Source organism: Sinohyriopsis cumingii, chromosome 14, assembly GCF_028554795.1.
Source record: "Sinohyriopsis cumingii isolate HCF-2022 chromosome 14, ASM2855479v2, whole genome shotgun sequence".
Classification (NCBI taxonomy): domain Eukaryota; kingdom Metazoa; phylum Mollusca; class Bivalvia; order Unionida; family Unionidae; genus Sinohyriopsis; species Sinohyriopsis cumingii.
In genome coordinates, this window is record NC_142974.1 from 79,177,516 (window position 1) to 79,202,982 (window position 25,467).

Below are 25,467 nucleotides of genomic sequence, written 5' to 3' on the forward strand. Positions count from 1 at the left end.
AGAATATGGGGAGGGGTGCGTCAAGCGTACGTACGCGGGGGGGGGGGGTCAAGCTTTACCAGATTTTTGCGTACGTACTAAATGGATGACCCCTAAGCCGAATTACACAATTCAGTAAGTATAAGATTGTATTAACTTTTTGTGCGAATGTTAGGCATGGAAGAAAACGACATAGTTTATGTAATTCTCCAATTTTTCTGGAAAATGACTTGAGAGTTTATTAGGCCAAAAGGACTGTGCATCAGTGTTTATTTTTTTCCCAGATATGTGGCTATGTATTTGTTTTACAATTTTATAGTGGGGTTTTAGAAGTTTGTGAATAAAGGAGTTGCATCATATGTTTATGGAACATATGATTCATTTTAGGGCAAAAGTTTTATTTCCTTTTTATATTTGTAAACTGTATTTTGGGGAGAGAAACATTTCACCTTTTTACGGATTACTTTATTAAACATTAACCACGATCAGTATGCAAGTTATTAACTCTATTCTTTGACAGCTGTTAAAGTTTAATGGGTAGTCTGGTTATACGAGACCTTAATTCTTAATTGTTTCGTTTTATGAACAGTGAAATGAACCTTAATATGTTCAAATACAAGGAGTCTGTTGGGTCAAAATAAGATTAAAACTCACTGTGAGAAAATAAGTTGAAGATGTTTTAAAATTTAAAAAATACAACAAAGCAACATGAACAAGTGCAAAATAGAAATGATGTCTATTTGACAATAATGGGGATGCTTGACATTCAACATTTACACAAAATATTTAAGCCCAAATTGCTCATGTGATAACTCACATGAGAAAATCCAACTTTGAATAAATTTGAAATAAGTGTTTAATCAGAATCAAAGTCCAAGTTTCTCACGTGATAACTCACGTGAGAAATTAGAACTCTGCCTTATTTTCAAACATGGTTGTATGTAATGGAAAAGAATGTTTTCTAAGTTCTACTTTCTCATGTGAAAATTTAGATTCTCACGTGAGCAAAATCAGGTTAGTTTTTCCTTGGCTCACAAGATCTAACAAACTGCACACATGAGCCTGCAAAATCTACCCAATCTGCATACATTTCTAACAAGGTTCTCATGTGCAGCTTATGAGCAGCTCATGTGAACTGGTGAGATTTTTCTGTACGGGTTTCATAATTAATTATCTTTGCTTTATAATGACTCACCCCCAAAAATCCATTATGGGATTAAGGACAGTGTTTGTGTGAGTCTGTTTTGGATTTTTAATCTAGTTTAATAATATTTTAGTCAGTTAGCTGCAATGTCTGCAGTGTTTCTATTTTATAGTGATGTCTAGCACTGGGGCATCATGCTGGAGACATCAACAAATGAAATGCTATAACCAAAACCTAACAGCAGATCTTCCAAGTTCATGACCATAATCTCAAGCTCAATGAATGGATCAGGTAAATCACAGAGTGCAACACCTTTGATTTATAATACATCATATCTCAAGTGTTAAAAATCTCAAGGTCAATGGATGGATCAGGTAAATCACAGAGTGCAACACCTTTGATTTATGATACATCATATCTCAAGTGTTAAAAATCTCAAGGTCAATGGATGGATCAGGTAAATCACAGAGTGCAACACCTTTGATTTATGATACATCATATCTCAAGTGTTAAAAATCTCAAGGTCAATGGATGGATCAGGTAAATCACAGAGTGCAACACCTTTGATTTATGATACATCATATCTCAAGTGTTAAAAATCTCAAGGTCAATGGATGGATCAGGTAAATCACATAGTACAACACCTTTGATTTATAATACATCATATCTCAAGTGTTAAAAATCTCTGCCAATCATATGGAGTTGCTCCTCATTAATATGCAAAGTTCCTAGCTCATAATCAAAGCAAATTATATCTTGATAACACAAGCTGTAATGACTCCATGAAATTAAGTCACAAAAAGGAGTAAAACTAGGAAGTTTAATAAAATTTAATAAATAATTTATTTTTGTAGAATACAAAGTGAAAATTCAAAGACATTATTCAGAATCAGAAATCCCAAGTAATCATAAATGTTTTATCAGAAGGCCAAAAGTACAGAATACTTGAACAAATTCCAATAATCTTGAATGTTCTAATGCTCCATAGTCTTGAATGTACTGATATAGGAATAGTCTTGAATGGGCTGATGTACCTAATATTGTTGATATATCACAATGATATAACCCATAGCATCTTTGAACATGTTCTCAATAATCACAATGAAGTGTTTTAGTCCCAAAGTAAATGAGCACTTGATATTTCCAATGAATAATCTAAATAAATGCTTCCTCTAAAGTTCTATCTGAACACGACTAAAAGCTATGATCATAGATTCCCAAAACCTGATATGAAACAGGAATAAATACTTTGTTTACCACATCCTTTATATACAAAAACAGTACTCTGAAATATGATGCAATTGTGTGCCCTTGATGTGAATCATTTCAGATGGAAAAATCCATAAAATCTGTAAACACGGTCAGGTCTTACACTTAAATTCAAGTAAAAATGACAAAAATCAGGCAGACATGACCTTCAACCACGACAACAGTCAGGTAGGCCAAAAGTCTAACCTTAAGTGACAAAGGTTAAGCACACAATATACATTAAATGTCCATAACACAGTCTATTTACTAAGTTTTATAAAATGTCAAGCCAGTTTACTAAGTTAAATTTTTACTGAGTCAGAAAAATACAATCACTCAAACTGATAAGCAGTTCAGCCAATCATGTGCTAAATCACCTTGTTAATCACTTTAATATGTATAGCTCTGGCTCATAATCAAACAACACCTTATTAATACGCATAGCTCTGGCTCATAATCAAACAACACCTTATTAGTACGCATAGCTCTGGCCCATAATCAAACAACATTAAAAATCTTGATGATATAAGCTAATTCACTGAAAACTAATTCCAATTTAAATAGGGAAATGCCACCTTATATGGGCCTATGTTATTTTTTTATGACACAAACCTAAAACTTGCAAGCTTTAAGCAAAGCTGGAAGGGTCCAGTATTAGAATTTTGTCTGCCAATTTAATTTTGACAAAGTAATACAAGATCAAAAGCTACAATTTTTACTCAGAAAAGTAAACAAATTATTGATTATGCACAAACTGAATATCACTTATTTGTTATTTTGCATAACATAGCAATCATTACATACTAAGATTGGGCAACCTCACATAAAAATAGCATATTCCAGATATTTATTACATCTCCATCATTATGGCAATATTTCTAATAATCCAAGCAATTGATGTTTATCTGCCAAGGTTCTCTTTGCTGATCCTCCAACAACAAGGCTAACAGATCATCTACATCAGAGGCAGGAATTGCAGGTGCTTTTTTCTCCAAATTGTGTAGACCCTGTGCAGCATAAAAGCGTTTGATCCAAACCCTATTCTAGAATTGGCATCTGACAAATAGTTTTAATGTTGCTCTGTAGTTGGAATCCATATGGTGAGGCATGCCACATGTCATATTGAGCCGTGTCCTTCAGACTTTAGTCTGTGCTCATTCCAACCCTTTCTGAAGTCTTCTAGTCTTGAGTTTATGAATGGCCAAGTACAAATTCATCAGTGTCATTCATTGGATTAGGTGTGATATAAGCAATTTCTCATTCCATGGTGTGGATTAGGTGTCATTCATGCCATTCATTGTTTTAGGTCGTCTGGGTCTATATCAATTCTCCCTCAACATCGAAAACACAGAGTAGATTTGATGTAATTTGATGATGAATATAGCTCCATATCCTTTCAATCCTAAGACTGAAAACAGATTTTTACTGTAATATGACTGCTCATTACTCTTATAGGACTTTAGATTTTTCTAAACTCTCCAACACTGAATTCACCCTGGATGGCATAAAAGAGGATGCACACCTTTGCAGATTCAGGACTGTACACTGTGTATTAGCTGTCCCACACCTCACATAAGTAACCAATCACTGGAGCCATCAGTACCACCATGTGTGGTGAACCCCATCTGTAAAAATAAACATATTTATATTATACATCTTAAACAAGCCACTGATGTAGTCATCTCAAATAATGTGTGTTGTCTGCACTTTAATTATATTTAATAGTATTCTTTATATATTGCAGAGCTATTGTAATTATCTTGTATATTAAGTATGCTAGGGCTATTATAATTATGCTGTGGATTAAGTGTGATTGGGCTATTGTAATAATGGTGTGGATTAAGTGTGATTGGGCTATTGTAATTATGCTGTGGATTAAGTGTGATTGGGCTATTGTAATAATGGTGTGGATTAAGTGTGATTGGGCTTTTGTAATAATGGTGTGGATTAAGTGTGAGAGAGCTATAATTGTAATTATGGTGTGGATTAGGCATGAGAGGGGTACTGTAATTATGGCATGGTTTTGGTGTGAGAGGGGTATTGTAATTACGGTCTGGATTAGTTTTGAGAGGGGTATTGTTATTATGGTGTGGATTAGGTTTGAGAGGGGTATTGTTATTATGGTGTGGATTAGGTGTGAGAAGGGTATTGTAATTATGGTGTGGATTAGGTGTAAGAGGGATATTGTAATTTTGGTGTGAATTAGGTGTGAAAGAGCTATTGTAATTATGGTGTGGATTAGGATTGACAAGGCCATTGCAATCATGGCATAGCTTAGGTGTGACAGGGTTAAGTAATTTCTCATTCCACTGCACTTTACCTCATGAACAATTACTGATACAAAATCTGCACATTAGACAAACATCTTCCAAGATAACAAAACTTAGTGAATCACATGTCTGATGCATGTAAATTGAGATATTACTTTGAAATTAGACAATGACTGTATGTCCTCATTTATAATCCAAGCCTAGATATGTTGTCATATTAAGCAATGCAGATCTTGGTCTATTGGATCCACAGTTGCAGCTGGACTCAACTTATATGCGAGTATATATGCATGCATGCAATGTTCCTAGTCCAGTGGGTTTTACTCCCAAGATAAGGCTGTATCCAGTCCCTCAATTAAATTAGCTACATATGCATTATTATTGACTAATTTTTTTTAAAACTTGATCCCAATATCATATATTTATGGCAATACTGTGATCACATGACTGTGATCTGTTTTAAACAAGAGCCTGTTTAATAATTTGGCAAGATATGGGTTATTCTTCAAGAACAAAAAATTAAATTAGTTTTCCTTAATTTTGAAACAATTTAGGTCATGAAAGAGCTGATAGTTGTTAATTTAATAACTACTGAACAATAAAATCATTAAGTCTTCCTTAAATTTTGTTTTCATTTAATGCAGGGTATAAAACAGCCAAAAGACGTTTCAAGATCATTAACTACCATGTATGTACCAGGATTAATTTATATTTTCAATCGAGTCCATATTATATCCCACCTTTATTCATTACGCCAAACATGTATGGCAATCTTGTTTACTAATTAATGTATTCCTTTTTTATTAACATGTGCTACTTCAAATATATTATCAAGCTTTCTTTATTTCATTTAATGAAGTTAATTACCATTTACAGCATAGTATTTATCATACGTGTTTATTCATATAAGATATCTGTGTGAGTTTGAGTCTTGGGTTCAGCCATTGTGGAGAAAGCTTGCCAGTAGCTTCTCATGGGTCAGTGGTTCTTTCTTGGGTTTTCCTGGTTTCCTCCTCAACCATTTATACTGTCCACCATATATATGCTATCTTGTGCTGAAAAATGGCATTAAACCCTACAACAACAACAACAATAACTCATACAAGCTTCTTAAACATGTGCCAACAAACATGTTAGATCTTTGAATTTAACATAACTATATACAGCAATAGATAAGGTCAGAGCAAATGCAAACAAATTAAAGGAAGTGTACATGCTTACTGACACAGTGTAATCTCTGGAGAAGACTTGCAGTGAAAACAACATGCATTCTAAATATGTTTTCGATTGAAACTAAACTGCATATTTATGGATACACATATTGTAAATAATTAAATAAAATAATGGCATCAAACTCCTATTTATGGAGAGAGCCAGAATGGGTGTTGACTGGAGAACATAGACAAACTATTTACATGCAAACTGATGATTTTAATATGCATGTATATTTAACAATGAATGGTTTCTCCACTAAACAAATAAATATAAATTACTTTAAAAGTTTTAAGTAGGTATTGTTTAATATGGACCAAGTTCACAACTGTATCAACAGAGTACACTATGACCATATACTTATATATCCAAATGATTGGCAGGAAACAATTTGACATTTTTGTTGGAGTCTGCAGAATTTCATTAATACTGACACATTCCAATGTAGACACCAAATCTATCTTTTCCATCTGAGGGAAATTGCTTGTGACACAAATATAATCCAGACAATGATCTCCAAGAAATTCTAGAAATGTTTCTGGTCCATATAAGTACAGTATGAATCATCATCATCATCATCAGTCTCATGACCTAGTGTGGTCATTGAGGCATTGTGCTGCTGAACATCTGGCCAGTTCCCTCCACTTGTCTCGATCATGTGCCAATGCCTGTGTCTCCGCAAAACTTTTCCTGGTCCATTCTGTGATGTTGTCAGTCCACTTTTTTCTCTGTCTACCTCTCCTTCTGCCACCCTGGATGCTGCCCTGCAGGACTGTTGTGGATAGACTGTTGGCTCTAGTGACATGGCCATACCATTTCAGCTTTCTCTTATTGACGGTGGTGAGGAGGTCCTCATATTGGCCTACTTCGTGCCTAATGGTGTTACGCACTTCTTCATTTGTGTTGTGGTCCATGTAAGAGATGCCAAGGATGGTTCTGTAGCATCTCATTTCAAGTGACTGGATTCTTTGTTGTAATTCTGCTGTCAGGGTCCATGCCTCACATGAGTACAAAAAGACTGAGATGACTAGAGCTCGCAATAGTCTGATTTTAGTTTTCAGACAGATATTCTTGTCTCTCCAGATGGGTCTTAGCTTTGACATTGCTGCCATTGTTTGTGCTGCTCTTGACAAATTTTCTGCTGTTGATCCCTCTTCAGTGATTATGGAACCAAGATATTTGAACTGGCTCACTGTTTCCAGTTCATGTCCTCTGACTTTAATCTTGGCTGAGATTTGTTTGCCACTATTTGTCATCAGTTTTGTTTTCTCAGCACTTATCTCCATGTCAAATCTGGAAGATGTTTCATCCAGGTTCTTCACTAAGGTGGCTAGCTTGTCTTCACTGCCTGCCAGCCCATCAATGTCGTCTGCAAAGCGGAGGTTAGTGATATTACGCCCTCCAATGCTGACTGTCCCACAGTGGTTTTCCAGGGCTTTGCTCATGATGTGCTCTAAGTAGATGTTGAAAAGCGTGGGTGACAGGAGACAGCCTAGAAGCACTCCCACTGTTGTCTGGAACCAGTCCCCCACAGCACCTTGGGCAATTACTGCACTGGTAGCCTTGGCATACAGCTGCTTGATGGTATTGGTTAACTTTTGACCCATGTTATACTTCTTCACTGTGGCCCACAATGCCTCATGCCACACTCTTTCAAAGGCCTTTTTGAAATCTATGAACACATGATAGATGTCTTGTTGGTGTTGCAAGTACTTTTCGCACAGAATCCTGAGATTGAATATTTGTTCTGTTGTGCTTCTTCCACTCCGGAACCTGGCCTGTTCTTCAGCGATTATTTCTTCTGCTTGTGGTTTCAGTCTGTTCAAGATGATCTTCAGCATTACCTTACTAGCATGGCTGATCAAACTGATAGTTCTGTAATTTTGGCACAGCTGGAGATTGCCTTTTTTGGGAAGTGTTATAATCAGTGACTGGGTCCATTGTGTTGGCCATTCACCTGTCTGCCAGATATTGTTGCAGATTTTTGTTAGTAGCTCTTTCACTGATTCTCCCCCATTCTTGATAAGTTCAGCTGGGATACTGTCTCCTCCAGCTGCCTTCCCATTCTTCAGTGCTCTTATTGCTGACTCCACATCTTCTTTGAGAATGGGGAAGTCATCATCATTTGAGGAGTTTGGAACTTCAAGCACCTCTGGGTCTCCTGTGGACTGATGGTTGTAGAGTTCTTTGCAATACTCAGTCCATCTTTCTGCAATGTCACTCGCTTCTGTGAGGCATTTCCCATTTTTGTCTTGAATGGTACTGACTCTTGGTTGTTTCTGTCTGGTGAGGTCTTTCACAATTTGGAATGCCTTTTTGCTGTTATTTTTTATCAGACTGTTCTCCATTTCTGTGCACTTTTGTCCAATCCAGTTTTCTTTTGCTTTGCTCAAGTTTTTTCTCATATTCTTGTTTATGAATGAATGACAGTATGAATGGCAACAAGTTATGTGAAAGGATTGATAATAAATTATATGAATACATGTATTTTAAAATAACAGAAATGGAAATTTGTTTGGAAGTTGAATTTGTTTTCTCCCATTTTAATGCTAAAATATGGTCAATTAAAATTCTCCCTTCAAATGAAAAAGACTGTCAAACTCGAGACCCAATTTTGCCAATCCACTGGTCTGTTCTGAGCTGACCTTTCTGTTCCATCACATGTGAATGTAATATTTCATATGCATTCTAAATTGACTAACACAAATGAATGGTCCCATGCACATAAAACTGAACACCCCACTCAGATTTTTAATTGCAGTATTTTGCCGTGCATGAGTAGGTAGGATTGTACAGATAATTTGATTTAATTTAAAGTGATTATTATGAAAATATTTGATTATCTCTACTAATTTAACATGATGTGAAACAGACCATAGCAAGTAGCAAACCATTAATAAACAGTAACAATATCTGAAAATAAACCAAAGATATAACAAGTGCTGGCCTCATTTCAATTTCCCCACCAAAACTCAGAAATAAATCAAGAGAGTAAATTAAATCCCATGCTATTGGTTGGTATTTTTTCATTTCAAGATCTTGAATGTTTAGCACAGAACGAAAGAAATAACTTGTATGTAACTGCCTTTAGTCACAATGTGAATAGATGACTTGTATGTAACTAGCATTACTCACACTTGTGAAAAGATGACTTGAATGTAACTAGCATTAATCACACAGTGGAAAGAGATGACTTGTATGTTGTTGTTGTTGTAGGGTTTAACGCCATTTTTCAGCACACAATAGGCTATACATGGCGGCCAGTATTACTGGTGGAGGAAGAACCCGGGAAAACCCAGGAAAGAACCACCGACCCATGAGAAGCTACTGGCAAGCTTTCTCACATATTCACATTAGCCGAATCCGAGACTCGAACCAACGCAAACAGAGGTGAGATCGCAATGATCCGTAACGAAGAGCGCTTTAGACCATTCGGCCACTCGGGGCCCCAACTTGTATGTAAGTAGCTTTAGTCACACATTGTAAAGAGGTGACTTGTATGTAACTAGCATTAGTCACAGTGTGAAGAGATGACTTGTATGTAATTGGCATTAGTCACACAGTGTGAAGAGATGACTTGTATGTAACTAGCATTAGTCACAGTGTGAAGAGATGACTTGTATATAATTGGCATTAGTCACACAGTGTGAAGAGATGACTTGTCAACCCACTCAAAATCTGTGAAACTAGGGTCATTTCACATAGCTAAAAATAGGTTCATGGTCCAAACATAACTGTATATATCTTTTCTTTTCAGTCCCAGTGCATGTATATGCATGAACGGATAAAGGGTATGGATCTCAATAATATATCATTTATGACCATGGGGCAATTACTCATTAAATGTATATATAGTACTGTTGGACAAATCTTATAAATGTCTGCAAGCTGACAAGAAAACTGAACCTATCCTTGGGCGATTCTGAACCTTCAAAAATTTATGAAAAGATAATTTATCAGATTTACAAAACATGTTAAAGTAAAATATAAGATGAATTCTAAAATTTGTTTCATTTACAAATATATAACTTGTCTACTTTTCCATTTACTATGTTTTGCACATAAAAAGCAGGTGTGCAAAATGCTAAAAGGATTTTCAAAAAATCCTGTCAAGTTTCAATAATTAAAAAGTAAATAAAAAACTAATTCATGCTTTTATCAAAGCATTACATTTTAATGATGTCAGTCATATTTGCTTTGATTTGTTTTTTTTAATTTTATATGCATTACTGCAGTATATCATAATCAACAAAAGCTCCTGTTTGTATTTTTTTGTCATGTGATAAAAAGGCACAACAAAATGAGAATGTCATTTACAAGAGACCGATCATCTAATACTTAATTTTGGGGTTTGGATGAAGAGGAGAGGGGAAGGTGGACTGTTATTTTTGTCTAATCTGATATATTCTTTATTTTACCTCAAGCATGTCAAGATAATTTATTTTCACATACAAAAATGGATATAATGGGATTTTGTTTAGCATAAATCTGTATAATAATTTATATTCAAGCAATTTCACAGCCCAAATCTTTTTTCAACAAATTTCATGGTCCTTTCCTCACCCCACTACCTGAAAATTAAATGTTTTTTTTCCTAATAGCATCCAATGTAAGTTGTTTAAGTTATTCTAACTTAGGCTATTTCAAATAAAGTCTAATATTATCAATGGAAGGTTGCAGAGCTTAACTATGTATAGTACACTGCAAGTCATCATAGACAAGATACAATTCAATGTTTTTGCTTAGGACCAAGAGAAATGAGTGCTGGTAATTAACCACTCATCACTAATTAAGCTCATTTTCAAAGTGGTATATATTTCCAATTAATAAGATAAGTATTCCATTCAATTATCTTGAGTATCCAAAATGGCCATTAGACAGCAGTCTTTGCAAAGGATTTTGATTTATAAATCCATCAACCAGCTCATGTGAGCTATGAAAGAAGCCTCAGATGTGATGTCAGAACAAGGCTGATCTGGTAAATGATGGTCAGAGGTTAATGAAATTACAATGGAAGCCAGATTGGATATGGAAACTCCCCTGGTTTAGACCAACATGTAGGTCTCCACTTACTTTTTCTTTTTCTGACAACGGAATAAAAAAAGAAATTGGAACATACTTGTTGGTCTAACCCTGGGTAAGAAACAAAATTGATGTTGCATATGTGCTGTTTGTTTCTGGTCTGCAAAATGCACTCAGATTAACTCTTTTGTTAATGAAGTACTAATTTGCAGTCTTCTGCAATTACAAGACACAAGACAAACATGGTTCCTGTATGTACTGTGGAAGGAAGGAATGTTGTGGAGAAGAAAGGAAATGCTATACATTCTGCTTAAATCAAAAGTCAAGAGGCAAACAAATATCAGTACTTAAATCAGCACTAACAAATCAGTCATTCACTTTGTGGACTGCATTGGTTTTGCTGCTGGAACAGTATACACTACTCTCAAGGAAATACAATCTTTGTTAACAAAGGTCTTACTAGATAGTTTCGTATTTTGACACCCCCCTAATTTTTAAGGTAGAAGGCATAACCTAATTATCACTAGCCTAGCATTTATAAATTCACACATAAGCTAAATCTATAATGTGGTTCAGATTTACTTTGAGTTAAGCTTGGAAATAGGTTGGCTTGTTGGTGACTGCCTGTCACAGTTAGATTTGCACTGGAGATCAAATGCGTAACTTGGGCTGCAATGAGCTGTCAACTTGGCTTACGTATTTATGTGTGTCTGCTACAGAGGTAAATATCTAAAAAATCTAGATGGTTGATGGGTGATGAAAAGTATGCTAATTTGTTATAGTACTAGTAAACTTTATTCATGTATAAGGTACATACTGATTCTTCTAGCTGCCTTGTCACAGAAAAATATTCAAAATAGCTATTTCTTGTCAAAAATGAATGTAAAATTTAGGGGTTAGTGAGAGTGTTGGTTCAGTATAAAAACCACCAGTTGCATCAGGAATTAACCTGATTACTGCAGTCAAAATCTCACATGTATGCTTTCTACAAAAATCATTAGTTTGTTTTTATTTGTATCTTCAGTGTAAAATTACTCTCATTTTTCTGTAATTGGTCATCGTCGGATGAAAATTCACCAGATAAACTGTCTAGTGAGACCAAAAGGAGAGAAGATCCAAAAGTTATTTAGCTTTACCGTCTTGTTCATTATGTCACCTTCTTAATGCAACACAACATTGTTTGTTTATTTTATACTAAAAGGTTTTCTAAAGAGAAAAAAAATAAAGTGTTGTAATGCATAAAGGAAAAGTTCGGATTTAATTCTTACACTAGGTCAAAGAGTCAGGACTTCGTTCGGTTGGGGTCACCGTGGACTTTCATTCGGGTCTCCCATTTTAGGGTTATAAGTCAATGGTTCTCCATTTTCATAAACCATGGTAATATGTTATATCACCGGTTCTGAGTCAATAAGCCAGGACTATATTTCCCCGAAGGATCTATTCGCATCTTCAGTTGTACAGCTTCCATGTACATATCATTGTTTACGGACTTGCAGCCTTCAGAACGCTTATCACATTACTGTAACTTGTAAGCTTTCCACCGACAGCGACTCAGCAGGGGAGCAATCATTATATTATTGTATAGGCAAAGCAGATTTCAATAATTTCTAACATTACATTTAATAAACCATACAGTTTCTCATTATATATTACAAAATACAGGGTAATTTATATTATTATAAAATCATTTTCTATCACCAGAAAATAATGAGTCCGTCAAAAAAAAAAAAAAAAAAAAAAAAAAAATTCCCCGCTGTTTGTTGTTGTTGTTGTTGCATTCAACTCCAACTAGGGACAATCCATTTATCGCGAAATTGCGTGCAACGGCTTAGATTTCCAAATTGTTGTGCTCTTGAGTATCCTGGCACCAGGTCGACTCGTCTTAGCACTAACCTCTTCATATTTGTGTCAAGCGAGATAGCTGGTAGAACAATTTGTATGTCTTTGGTATGATTCTGCCAGAGGTCGAACCCGCGACCACACGCATCCGAGGCGGAAGCTCTAGTCACTTGGCCACGGAGCGGTTTGCCTTGTCGGGATGCTTCTGAGATCCACACAACACATATAATAATAATACTAATGATAATAATAATAATAATGATTTTGTATAGCGCCTAATCTTTAGAAGCTCTAAGCGCTTTACAACATTAGACAACACCTATAAGATAAAAAGACATATATAATGATATGATTACAAAAACAAACACCATGAAATAAGAAAACATAAAAAACATGCTGAAAATATTTAAGGTAGGAGACATTATTAGGTCTTTAAGTTTGTTCTTACAGTCAAAATAAGTGAGTTTTGAGAGCACTCTTGAATGGGATCACTGTCTTTGTGTCTAGGTTCAGTGGGCAATTCATTCCACGTTGCTGGGCCTGGTATGCAAAAGAACGCTGTCCATATGACTTTGTTTTCATTGTGCGAATAATGAGTATACGATTGTCAGAAGAGGAGCATAAGTATCGTGCTGGTGTGTACACTAATATAATAATGAAAGACACGTGTATATATCAAATGCTGAACAGTCATGCCCCAAAGCAATGCCCCTAAGGATGATTATTTGCCTTTAGATCTTAACTTGCAAAAGAGTCGAGGCCCCCATCTTTTAACCATAGATTGGCTGAATGGCACATGACAATAGTAGGCATATTTCAGTTATAAAGCCTGATGAAGGGCACTTGCTCATGGATCCTAACTTAGAAACCAACCAATAGCGGCCTGAGCGAGGTGCGAAATGTTTGATCGCACCGGGCCTGCAAGCGGGAGGGGAGGGGGGCCTCAACTTTGAGTCTGTTTCAAATCTATTAATATTAAAGCAGATCATATAAAAATAGTTTGAGTTTGAAAACAAACTTGTACGTTTCATTTAAAATTTCACATAATTTATTCAAAGATATAGAATTTTTAGATTTTGGGGGCCCATTGGCTTATTTTCTCAACGGGCCCGCGCAGCTCTAAAACAGCCGCTGCTATAACTAAACATGCACCAGAGTATGAGACTTGAACATGGCCCATTAAACCTGGGAACTATCAAGATTCCCACCATTTATATGTATAAGTATGTTTGAGTGCAGAATGGTTTCCGTTACATATATATCAGTACCCGTAGAAACGTGCTTTTCAAATAAGTTTCTAGTATCGGCTTTTACCTGAAGTTGCTTATATACCATACTTTTTTTGTCCGGTAGAGTTCATAAGACTATGTATGTAGGAAAGAGGAAACCAATCGTCTGATCTTCGATATATCACATCTCACTATATATCACATCTCATTATATGTCACATCTCATTATATCTCACGTCTCATTATATGTCACATTTCATTATATCTCACGTCGGAAGAAACTCTGGATATGATTTTGGTGTTTTGTGTCTGGGCTGATGTATGCTGATCAAGTTGAAATGTTGTTTTATAACATGTAATCGGAGCTAGATTAAAGTGTGCATGTGTAATTGACTCCATCTTTGTGTGCGTTAGCGCGTGCAAGCATATATGTTATAGATACAATTTTATGATGTATGTTCTGAAAGAAATTTCATACAATTAGAAGCAATCTTATTAGTCATACACTTTTGAATTCTAGGAATCAAATAAAACAATGACGATCCTTCTTATTCGCAAATGTCAAGATTGAAAGGCGTGTGGACAACCATAAAGTGATTGCAGTTTTAAAATATCGCTCGATATTGACGTGTCATATGCTTACTTCATATACATTCAACACATCGGTCAAATATCTAGCACATGTACATGCAATAACGATACCAGCTCGGCCTAGGTTTATCTTACACACGAGTGTCCCATTTCAGTGTGATCTTCGCGCTTATAGATAACAATAGTTGCCCCGTACTAAAGTGTCAGATTGTCCGATGTTTGACGTCGTGATATATTCTGTACTTACCCATCACCATCCCCCGCTGATCCAGTCACATGATAAGCATGTTACGATTCATATACTGATGTAATAACTACTCTCGAAAGCAAAATAAACATTTTGTGTCGTATTTGTTACGATTTTGACATACTTTGCATGTTCAGTCCAACCCAAGCCTAACCCCACACGAATCCTCTCGATACATAGCATCCCAATAACGATAACACTTGGCTTGAAATTGTACTGCAACATTCACCAATAAATATTATAAATGTACTTGTTACGTATTATTAAATATACATGTACTTGGTTGCGTATTAATAAATATCATGCTTATTAGTTTTGAATTTATTTGTGTAATACATAGCACACTTAAAATGGCATAGAAACATAATTGACCTATCTTTCAAACCCACAGGGCTTAATGCTAAAATAATGTTCTGTTTTCATTATTTAATTTGTAATTCTATTTTAAAATTCGTCCGTTTCCTTTTGGATAGATCTTTCTTCGCAAAACTAGGATTGAATTATGATCGTTTGTTTTTTTGGTTTAATTCTCGAATTAAATGTTACATGATTTGAGACTAGTGTGTACCCTCGAAGACGTATAAAGTGACAAAGCTGTGGAGATATATAATGTTCCAAGTCATACGAGATATGTTATGCTTAAGGGTGGGGGTGGGGGGACAGAAAATAAAAAGGTACTGATACATTCCACGTTTGCATCAGCTATAGCAATTTGATTGGATACGGAATGGCGATGTGATGCTCTCGCCTCTCGCTTGTTTGAAGTTTGCAGTGCGACATCTCTATTCCAAGATCCTTAATTAGATTGAAAGACATGGTGATGTCGACAGTCATTGGGTAAGGCTACGATCTCAGCATTTAAAGTGTGTAGACTGGAAGCTGCAAACTCCTCACATTATCTTTTGCTCAGCCGCAGTACAACGCCCCTTATCATTTGTCTTACGAACGTCCAGAGATCACTGGCCCATAGGTAGAGAGCCCGTTTACTGTTACTATGTTCCCAAACCCTATCACGATTGTGGTCGAGATATTATTTACCCCACCCCACCCCCACCCCTCTCGGCATATTATTTCATATCAGTGGTACACAGCCGCATAACCTAAAAAACTCCATATAGGTAGTTATACTTGGGTTCGTATAGAATACGGTACATTTTCAAACCTATCTTTAAAGGCATACACGGTAGTTGTGTAGGCGGTAAACTATCCATTTTTATGAGAGTACTAGGTGACTTTCATGTATCTTTGTTTAAACGTACTTAACAATACATTAGGAAGCTCAGATCCCAAATTAGGATTCGACAATATATTACCTTCTTTGATAAGCTTTACGTACAAAAGTGTCAACAAACCCTAATCATATGATCTAGTTTTAAAGGTTAGACTGACACATCAGTTTTGTCTAAAGGCAGTGGGTTTTTTTTCTTGTTTTTTATATCTTTTGGTAAAAGCAAAAAAAAAAAAAAAAAAAAAAACAAGAAAACAAAATTAAGTTACATGAATATTATTAAGATAAACGTCCAATCCGATTGTTTTTACAATTATAAAGTGACGTTCCAAATATCCAAATCAAAAGTTAGCAACATCATTGTTAATGGTGGACACGCGTGTTCAACATTTCGTTTTTTAAGGAAAACACATCCATCAATAATATATATATATATATATATATATATATATATATATATATATATATATATATATATATATCCAATTCCAACGTTCAAAAAAGTTATATAATAGATTAGAGACATGACCAAGTTATGCAAGGTTGTTTCGTTTACTCTCCTATGTCCCTTCCATTCTTCCGTATACATGAGTTTAGTTCTCTTTGACGTTAATTTACCATAACATTACATGACTTGCCGTCACGTGTTGGTACACCCATCCCAACCTAAAATAATCCTATCAGTATTGTAAACACTTGTATCGGTCATAATATAATCAGTCAATATATAGGACACGTACATCGCAACTGGCTAATGACCAGGCTGAAGTGGTTTAGTACAAACAAGGTTTAATTGCTTAGATGATGATGATGATGATGGTGATGATGATAACGAGAGAGAGAAGATGAATGTTAAAAAATTAAATAAACCAATCGTTTATATGTTTCCCTTTTCTTTTGTTGAGTTTTTACTAATCAAAATAATGTTGCCCTTTTACATCTTTCGCATATTTTTTTTACAGCTATGTTATATTTGGAAGATAATGCTAATATTGTAAAAATCCGTACCCGATCAAATTTACTTACGTAGACATCTGAACTGAATTTAAATAAGTAATTAAACAAGATATATGTGTTCACTGCTTTAATATATCTATATGACAACTGTAGGTGAAAATGTATGGTTTATTGACATTGTGGTTATTATTTTTTTTTAATTTTATTAAAACGGAATGAGAAGTAAAAACAATTATGATATATGAAACAAAAAGTAACATGCACCTAACACTGGTCGTATGTTGTGGTATAAAATAGCACTACTGGGCATTATCATTGATATGTAAACCATAGACTGTAAAGAACGGAAACCTAGAACAACGTAACTTGAAAATGGTACTGAATATATAAGGAAAATAACCATAAATGTCCTTTAGTGTCTGCATGCATACATGAATGGAGAGAACGTGACTGGTGAAACCAATATACACCCTAGCGTCTTCATTTTCTATATCTGTTAAATTAGCTGTGAAGTTTCATACCAACAGGACTACAGATGATAATGAACAAAATTGTAAGAGTTATTTCCCTTTAATTGTGTGGCATGCTATATGTGTTTGAAAAATCATGTGGAAAGAGAACTTCAAAAATTACACTTCATAACTTTAAGAACACTAAACCAACATTAGATTATCATTCCTCATATGGAACATATCGTGTAGATAAAGTGGTGTTGTCACACACATATAGGACATACATACATATACATACATCCAAATACATACATACATCCATCCATCCACACACACACACACACACACACACACGTAAGTACATACATATATACGTACAGGGTCTTTAAAAGTTTCATTATAACAATAATAATAAGGTCTATAACTTCATCGTAGCCCTGTTTTGCGAAGGGGTTGAAAGATGTTTATATTATCAGCTTGCAATGGAAGATATGGAGACACGCATTGCTTCTATAAAGACGCTAAATACAGGTTTTTTTAGAGCTCCCACGATAAAATCAATTCTCTTATATATTATGATATAGAGGGTCCTATGTCAGAACGGGTCATGGGGGTAATCTAAGGTAGTTTTGTCACTGGTTACGTTTATTTGTTTGCTACAGATTATTTTTTTTTCAACATCAAGCTAGCGTCGAGTACCTGTAGTTAGTTTTTATTTCAAACTGCCAGTTTTGACTGACTGGTGGAAAGTATCAAACATAGTTACATGATTTGTATCGGACTAGTTGGATGTTACTGGCCAATAAATTAAATTTGTGTATCCGATTCATATGGTGCCTTGATTAATGGTGATTGTCTTTCAATGACAGATAGCGTATCTTTCACAGATTTTAAGCAAAACTCAAAATGTAGCTTAAACCCTCTAATCTTAAATGTATTACAACTTTGTATACGTTGAAGTTAGAATATCAGAACATTAAGTATCTTCTAAATTTCGCTTCCTCTAGTAGCCTGATAAAATAAGATTACGATGCTTTCATCCACGTATAATATCAGAGTTTGTTGTTTTGAGCTGATTCTCGAGTTTATTTTGAACAATTTATCAAATGAAGGAACTTGTCATCTTTACTTATCTTTAGTCTATATTTGAAAAAAATACAAACAAAACAAGATATTTTGATTTCTGTTTAATATGAAAAATAGCAAGCACTCTAAATATGTTGCTGTTTCATCAAGCCAATGTTGACATCCATGAGATACGACCAAGAAATTCGACATTTAAAAATCAGTAATAACACTGAAAACCGAAATACAAAATCTATATCACCCGAGAGATAAATACCATAATGTAGCATAATCCCCTAGGCTACATTACCCCGAGTCTAGCTATATCGGTTTTGTATCGGATATATCTTAGTATTTGGAGTGATAACCGGCGGTATCTGTCAGAGGATTGGTGATTCAGAGTGCGTCATATTTCTACTCCAGTAGGATACCGTCTTACTCCTAGCTTCTTGTTGCCTGTGTTGCTGAGTTGTTGAAAGGGTCGCTGTCTGTGTCGTTGATTTTGGTGGACGACTGGGACGCTGAGCCGGCATCTCTGTCGTCAACTATGTCGCTGGATAGGCGACTGCATCGTCGTCTGTGTCGCCCACTGGTTGATCATTCTATGTCGCCGACTAAGTTGCAGAGCCACCGACTGGGTCATCGACTGAACCATACTTCTGAGTCGCTGAGTATTCGATTGGGTCTTGCTTCTGGGTCGCCAACTTAGGTGCAAATGTACTCCGGTTGGGTGGGTATACTCCTTCATTTACAAAACCGTTTCGCAACACACCGCCATTTCATCCACATCTTGCAATAGACGGTGCTACGAAACCAGCTAACATTTAAAATTAAACATCAATTAAAGTTAAACGAAAATTATCTGATACCAAACGAAAATGACTATCCATGTTTTTTTTTTCTTATCCCAGTACATCTGTAATCTTTCAAGTGCAAGTAGTGTTGCTTTCCAGGAAGAAGTTACGCTTAAGTTTTGATCATACAAACCAGGGTAGCCTCCTTTATAATATAAAATATATATAACATTACCGAAATGCAACCCTTCGCCCATTTCATGAATCTCATATGAATTGAAAGTCACTTTATCAATGTACAGTCTGCATATCGCCATAGCCACAGTACTGTAACTGCCTTCTGAGATTCGTTATCGACCTGCTCTCTGCTTTGGGTAGTGGAAAGATTAATGTCCCGAGCCTCCTTTACCCTTATGCTGCATTTTACCGACAAGTGCAGCATTTATTAAGTAATAAATAGACAACCTTACTATGGTTCATGTCTGACTTAGTCAACATGACACTGTGACCGTAAACGGAAAGCAATCCAACCCAGTTGATCTACGTTTGATGTTCAATTAGTCCCTGTTCTGGGCCATGTTATCTTGATTATATTTAAACAGCTGATAGTAAATATCAAAGATCAATATCAAGTGTATCACACATCTGTATGCTGATCACACTCAAATATATATATATGGCTGCCAAACTGAAGATGAGGCTACCATCTACATTGAAATCGTATCAGTGCCGACACAATTTAGCAACACATCATACATATAATACCCCATTGAGGACAATAACACTCAGGTTATCAGTAGGCCAGTACGTCATATTCGAGTAGATAGTGAGAGGGTAGTATTTAGTTCAGCTCAATGCACTTGCATATTAAGCGGGCGTGATAACTTCTATTTTGAATTGTAGCATGGTAAAATGGTCTGCCATTCCTTAAATATGTGAGAGTAAGTCAAATTTTGTATAGGCATTACAAGTCCAATACCCGCACTAAACATTTGTACATACTATATAATGCTACATAAATAAGAAATGAAAGTGTCAGCCAAGGCTGGAGGGAGCAGTCTTGGGCCCTAGTGTAAGGGAAACTTGGGCCCCTCCTGGTTCATGTTCAAGCAAACCTGTTATTTTATAACATTAAAAGGTGTTGTTCAGCAGAGGCCTCCCCATCTCTTGTCGCCCTGAGGTATGTGTTGATTCTTTACTCATTCTCGTGAACATAATGAATAGTGTTGTCCCTTGTAGGGTTATATAGTACATGTGTGATTTGTATATAAATTGTAAACAAGGATAGGAGACCAATTTTACTGTTATATGTTCATTATATTCCTCTCTCTCTCTCTCTCTCTCTCTCTCTCTCTCTCTCTCTATATATATATATATATATATACCTATCTATCTATCTACCTATATATATATATATATATATATATATATATATATATATATATATATATATATATATCTGATGAAAGCTTGTAAAAAATGTATTACATCGAAAATAGACAACAGATAGTAAGTAATTAATATCACGACCAGTTGTAGCCATCGTGGCTCATAAAACAAATATTTTGAGAAGCAAAATAAGATGTTGATGAATCTGGAAGCTCATTACATAAATTCTATGCCTGATGCTCTTTAACAGTTTATGTTTATTCTTCTTTTTTCTTTGTCATTATTATTATTATTATTATTATTATTAGTGTACGTCATGTATAACTTTTGTCTTAACTCTGCTCTAGATGATCTAACAACAGTAAATCCTGGAAACAACATCAGCTTTGTAAGTTAAGGATAATAATTTATAACTTATATTCACTATAACAAGACAGAGAGTAATGAAGACAGTATTCACTATGACAAGGCATGTATTAATCAACTCAATATTCACTATGACAAGACCTGAAAGAATCAGTAATCACTTTTAATATGTCTGGAGTAATGAAGGCATTAATCAATACGACACGACCTGCATTTATGAATCTAGTATTCACTCTGACAAGGCTTGTATTAATTAAGCCATTATTCAGTTTGGCAGGACATTGATTAATGAAGCAATCAATTAATATGGCAAGGCCTGGATTAATTAACCCATCAATCAATATGGCAATGCATGGAATAGTGAAGCCAGTGATCACTTGTGCAATACCTGTAATAATCAGGTCAGTATTCAGTCTGTCAAGTCCTGAAGTAATGAACTGATTATTCAGTATGGAAAGGAAATGCATAATCAATAATTACTGTAACAAGGCCCATACTAGTAAAGTATTAATCACTCAAACAAGGCCTATTGGAGTTAAGCCGTTTATCAATGTTCAAGGTGTCAGATGTGTATGTATGTGATCAGTGTAACAAGGCCTGGGATAATAACGTATAGTAATGTTTGCAACACGGCCTACACGTAATCAAGTCAGTAATCAATATGTAAAGGCCTGGATTAATCAGGTCAGTAATCACTTTGGCAAGGCCTAATGTAATCAAGTCTGTAATCAATATCACAAAGCCTGAAGTAGTCAATTCAGTAATCAATTTTGCAAGGTCTGGATTAATCAAGAGTGCAATCACTATCACAAAGCCTGTAATCACTATGGCGTGGCCAGGAGTAATCAAGTCAGTAATCAATATCACAAGGCATGGGATAATCAAGTTAATATTCATAATCATCTTTAATATTGATAGCTAATTTTATAAAATCAGAAGTAATAGGTGATCATACTTTTACAGCCTATCTACTCTTTATAACAGCAGATGTAACGTTCACTGAAGTTCAGTGTCGGTCGCTTTGGTTACGTAGTTGATATAAACTGGTGTTTCTGTTTTTTTAAGAGATTTTTTTTTTTATGGTCAGCATTCTGTCTTTATGACAACTGATGTCCAAATTATATCAAGCTTTACGTTTTATATTTTCAGACAAATGGCCAACTGATTGTAATGATCATATAGAGTTGTCATCCAAAGTTAAAGGCATTCCATCATGTCTAATGTCATGGAAGGAATGATTCATGCAACGCAGGGTATGATACAATTACACACATTACAATGTTAAATGAATTGGACACTATGTAATAAAAGACTATACAATTAAGAGTGATGTTGTTGTTCTTCGTCTTCTTATTATCCTTCTTCTTCTTCTTGTTATCCTTCTTCTTCTTCTTATTATTATTATTATTAGGATAGTTAACCACTCCAGCGGCCTATGTGTTTTAACAATGATAGTAGGAACTACCTCGTTTGTTACTCATCTTTTAGAGGCCAGTGTTAGGACTTATCAGCCTGGTGTCAGGATAATGGGACTGGGTGGGACATGATCCTACATGTCTCAGAATGTTGCCCTAGTGCTTGACTTTACTATATACTGCCACCGTCTGAAGTCATCATAGCCATGTTACTAAAGCAGTAAAAGCTACATTAAAAACTAAATAAAACCACAAACACATTAAAATAGTTTATTTATAAATGTTAAATGTTGATGTCATGTTCAGTATAGTAATTAACTATCGCAACATATTTCTTTACTACAAAATTTGCTTAATAAGCTAGTTTACCAAAGTGTCTACAAGGTCCTGCCCAAAAGTGCGGTGCAAACGTGTATCAGCATATCCATGATAAGCTGCAGGACTAAGTCACAAGTTGTAACATTTGGCATGTATATATATATATATATATATATATATATATATATATATATATATATATATATATATATATATATATATATTACATGATGGGCATGGACACCTTAGATCATCATCTTAAGCTACATAAATCATTGTGAAACTGCCTTTGTTTATTTCAAGGTATGTATACATATGATACTAGATGTTAAATGCATCTACCACCTTGCAATTTACGTCATCATCCATGATGCTTGTATACACAAAATTAGTTATTAATATGAGTAGTTGCTTTTATGTTTAATATTTAGAATGTTGTAAATAAGAACACAAACATTTTAAAATCACCACGAGTATATCACAATTTACACTAAGCAGATATTTTAAAGTTTTGACAATTTTTAACGCTGTATTTTCACATTATAATTCTTAAATAAAACGATTGCCAAATGTTATAAGATATTTTCATGGAAACTTTAGTCTTTGTTTAATTTCATGCCAGTATTTACTAAAACGATTTAATACAGATATGGTCAATACTTCGTCTTCTTCTAAAATGTTCATGGTATCGTAGAAAACGGGAGGTAGATGATAATGATCGTGGTCTTGTTTTTATTGGGTTTAACGCCATTATATCAGGATATGCAATGCATAGGTGTCTTGAATAACCCGATACATCCCCGAGAAGATCCATTGACCCACGGTAAGCTAGTGACAAGTTTTCTCACATACCCACAATGGCCAAGCCTTAATGCAACCCATTCAGACTGAGATGAGGCGCCATTCATATGTAACTTTGAGTGGTTTAGACCATCAATTCACTTGGGGGACCCCATGGGGTTTTTCTGACCTACCACATGTAATGTGTGAATTCTACCTTTAACGGGTGAAAATCATCGAGAGGATTGATGACATTTGTGGCATATATAAAGCTTAAAAGCAAAATATTTTTATATCTGTATACTCTAAATAATATCGAAATATCTCCCTGCATAACGTGTCAGTGTCCTCATCCTCATCCTTCATCAAAATCTAGAACTTCGAACATTCCAAACAAATGTTGGAATCTGTATTCTTTACATGTCCATTTGCTCCCATGATCTATATTTTACCCCCAAAAGGTAAACTTGTAAACATGCACTAAATAAGTGTAACTAGTGTGGACAGTTGACTTAACCTAATCCTTAAGATAAAAACCTCTATATAACCTTATGGCAGTGGCGCCAGCAATCCAAGCAAAGATTAAGCTGTTCACCTTCAAACTATCTTGCCATTTATGAGGGCCAATGACTATGCCATTTCGTTATGTTATGAAGGAGTGCGATCGAACTAACCGTTTTAAAAGCTTATATTTTCTCTTTCATCATATATCTCTAACGCAGATATGTTTAAGTACTATTATTCAGTTTCACAATATTGTATCTACAATGGTTGTCGAATATCACATTAGCGTTTCACTTATAAAGAGAGAGAGGTTATCGACGTTTATCGTAGATGAAGTTTGTGATTAAACATTTACACTTCCCTAGTGAAAAATGTCATTGTACCTAGAAAAATAACCAAGGTTTTCTTTCTATTGAATGTTTTAACCGAATATAGTTCAAGTTCCGTTAGTCTGTTTCTCCCTATGTATTATTGGTCGATTCATTACACCGATATATACAAGGTTTGAAAGTTTACTTAATTTTACAACAACAATATGTTCTATGTATTATCCTTCAAATTGTCCATGTTGAAAATGTTTGGTGTTGTTTTAATGCGAACTTGAAGAGGGTTTATCCTTGTTAACACATTTCTTTCGTAATTTGCATAGCGACGTGATACAACAATCCAACAGCATTCAGAGCGTCATATCATAAAACAACATAGCTTTATGGTTGTGATTTTAATTGTATTGGTTTTGGATGTTATTTTATTTTACATCTTCATTATCACGTAGAATGTTGACTGTTGGGAAGCGCCTAGTCTATTTGAAAACAAACGCTGTGCCTTCATTTTGAGTGTCTCTTATTTTCGTTTTCCAATATACACTAACCAAGGCCTGACCATACGTGATTGAGATGGTTATTCAAGTGAGAAACTAATTAAACAAGCAGTACTACTCTTGCTTTTGATGTTAAATATTAATTTTATTCAATTCTTGGCGGAACACTACTTTGATTACATACCAGTATACTGTATGGTCACCAGTGTTGATGCGTGTAAAGAATAGATCTTTTCGATGAGTAGACAGAGAAGAGGGGTGCCACAGTGTGACAGAAAAAAAGCAGAAAATGTAAAATAGTTGTAAATTTTGAAATACAGGACTGACGTACATGGACCAGGGCTGTCATATTTCCTAATTGAAAACAGAAATATGTTGAAAACAGCGATATCATCACGGTGGCGATGAAAATGGTTACACACGTTTGGTGATATAATTTTTCTGTCACTTTTACATTTCAATATCTTATTATGAAACATACGATAACTAATTTTGGTTATACATCATCCCTCTCACAATCGATCGATACGATTGTACTCAGTTAAAGCTAGAATCAGTACAGTAAAACATTAGTACATATTTTGTCAAATTGGATTTT

The 25,467-nt window shown here is 35.0% G+C and overlaps 1 long non-coding RNA gene across 1 annotated transcript; it reads right to left on the minus strand.

Annotated features, from left to right (window-relative positions):
• Positions 1-1,938: 1,938 nt before the first annotated feature.
• On the minus strand, positions 1,939-12,365 carry LOC149784212 (uncharacterized). Its single transcript, XR_016414113.1, has 2 exons — positions 12,144-12,365; positions 1,939-3,996 (listed from the first exon to the last, which is right to left on the minus strand). It is a non-coding gene; the product is annotated as an uncharacterized LOC149784212 (long non-coding RNA).
• Between the last annotated feature and the right edge of the window lie 13,102 nt (positions 12,366-25,467).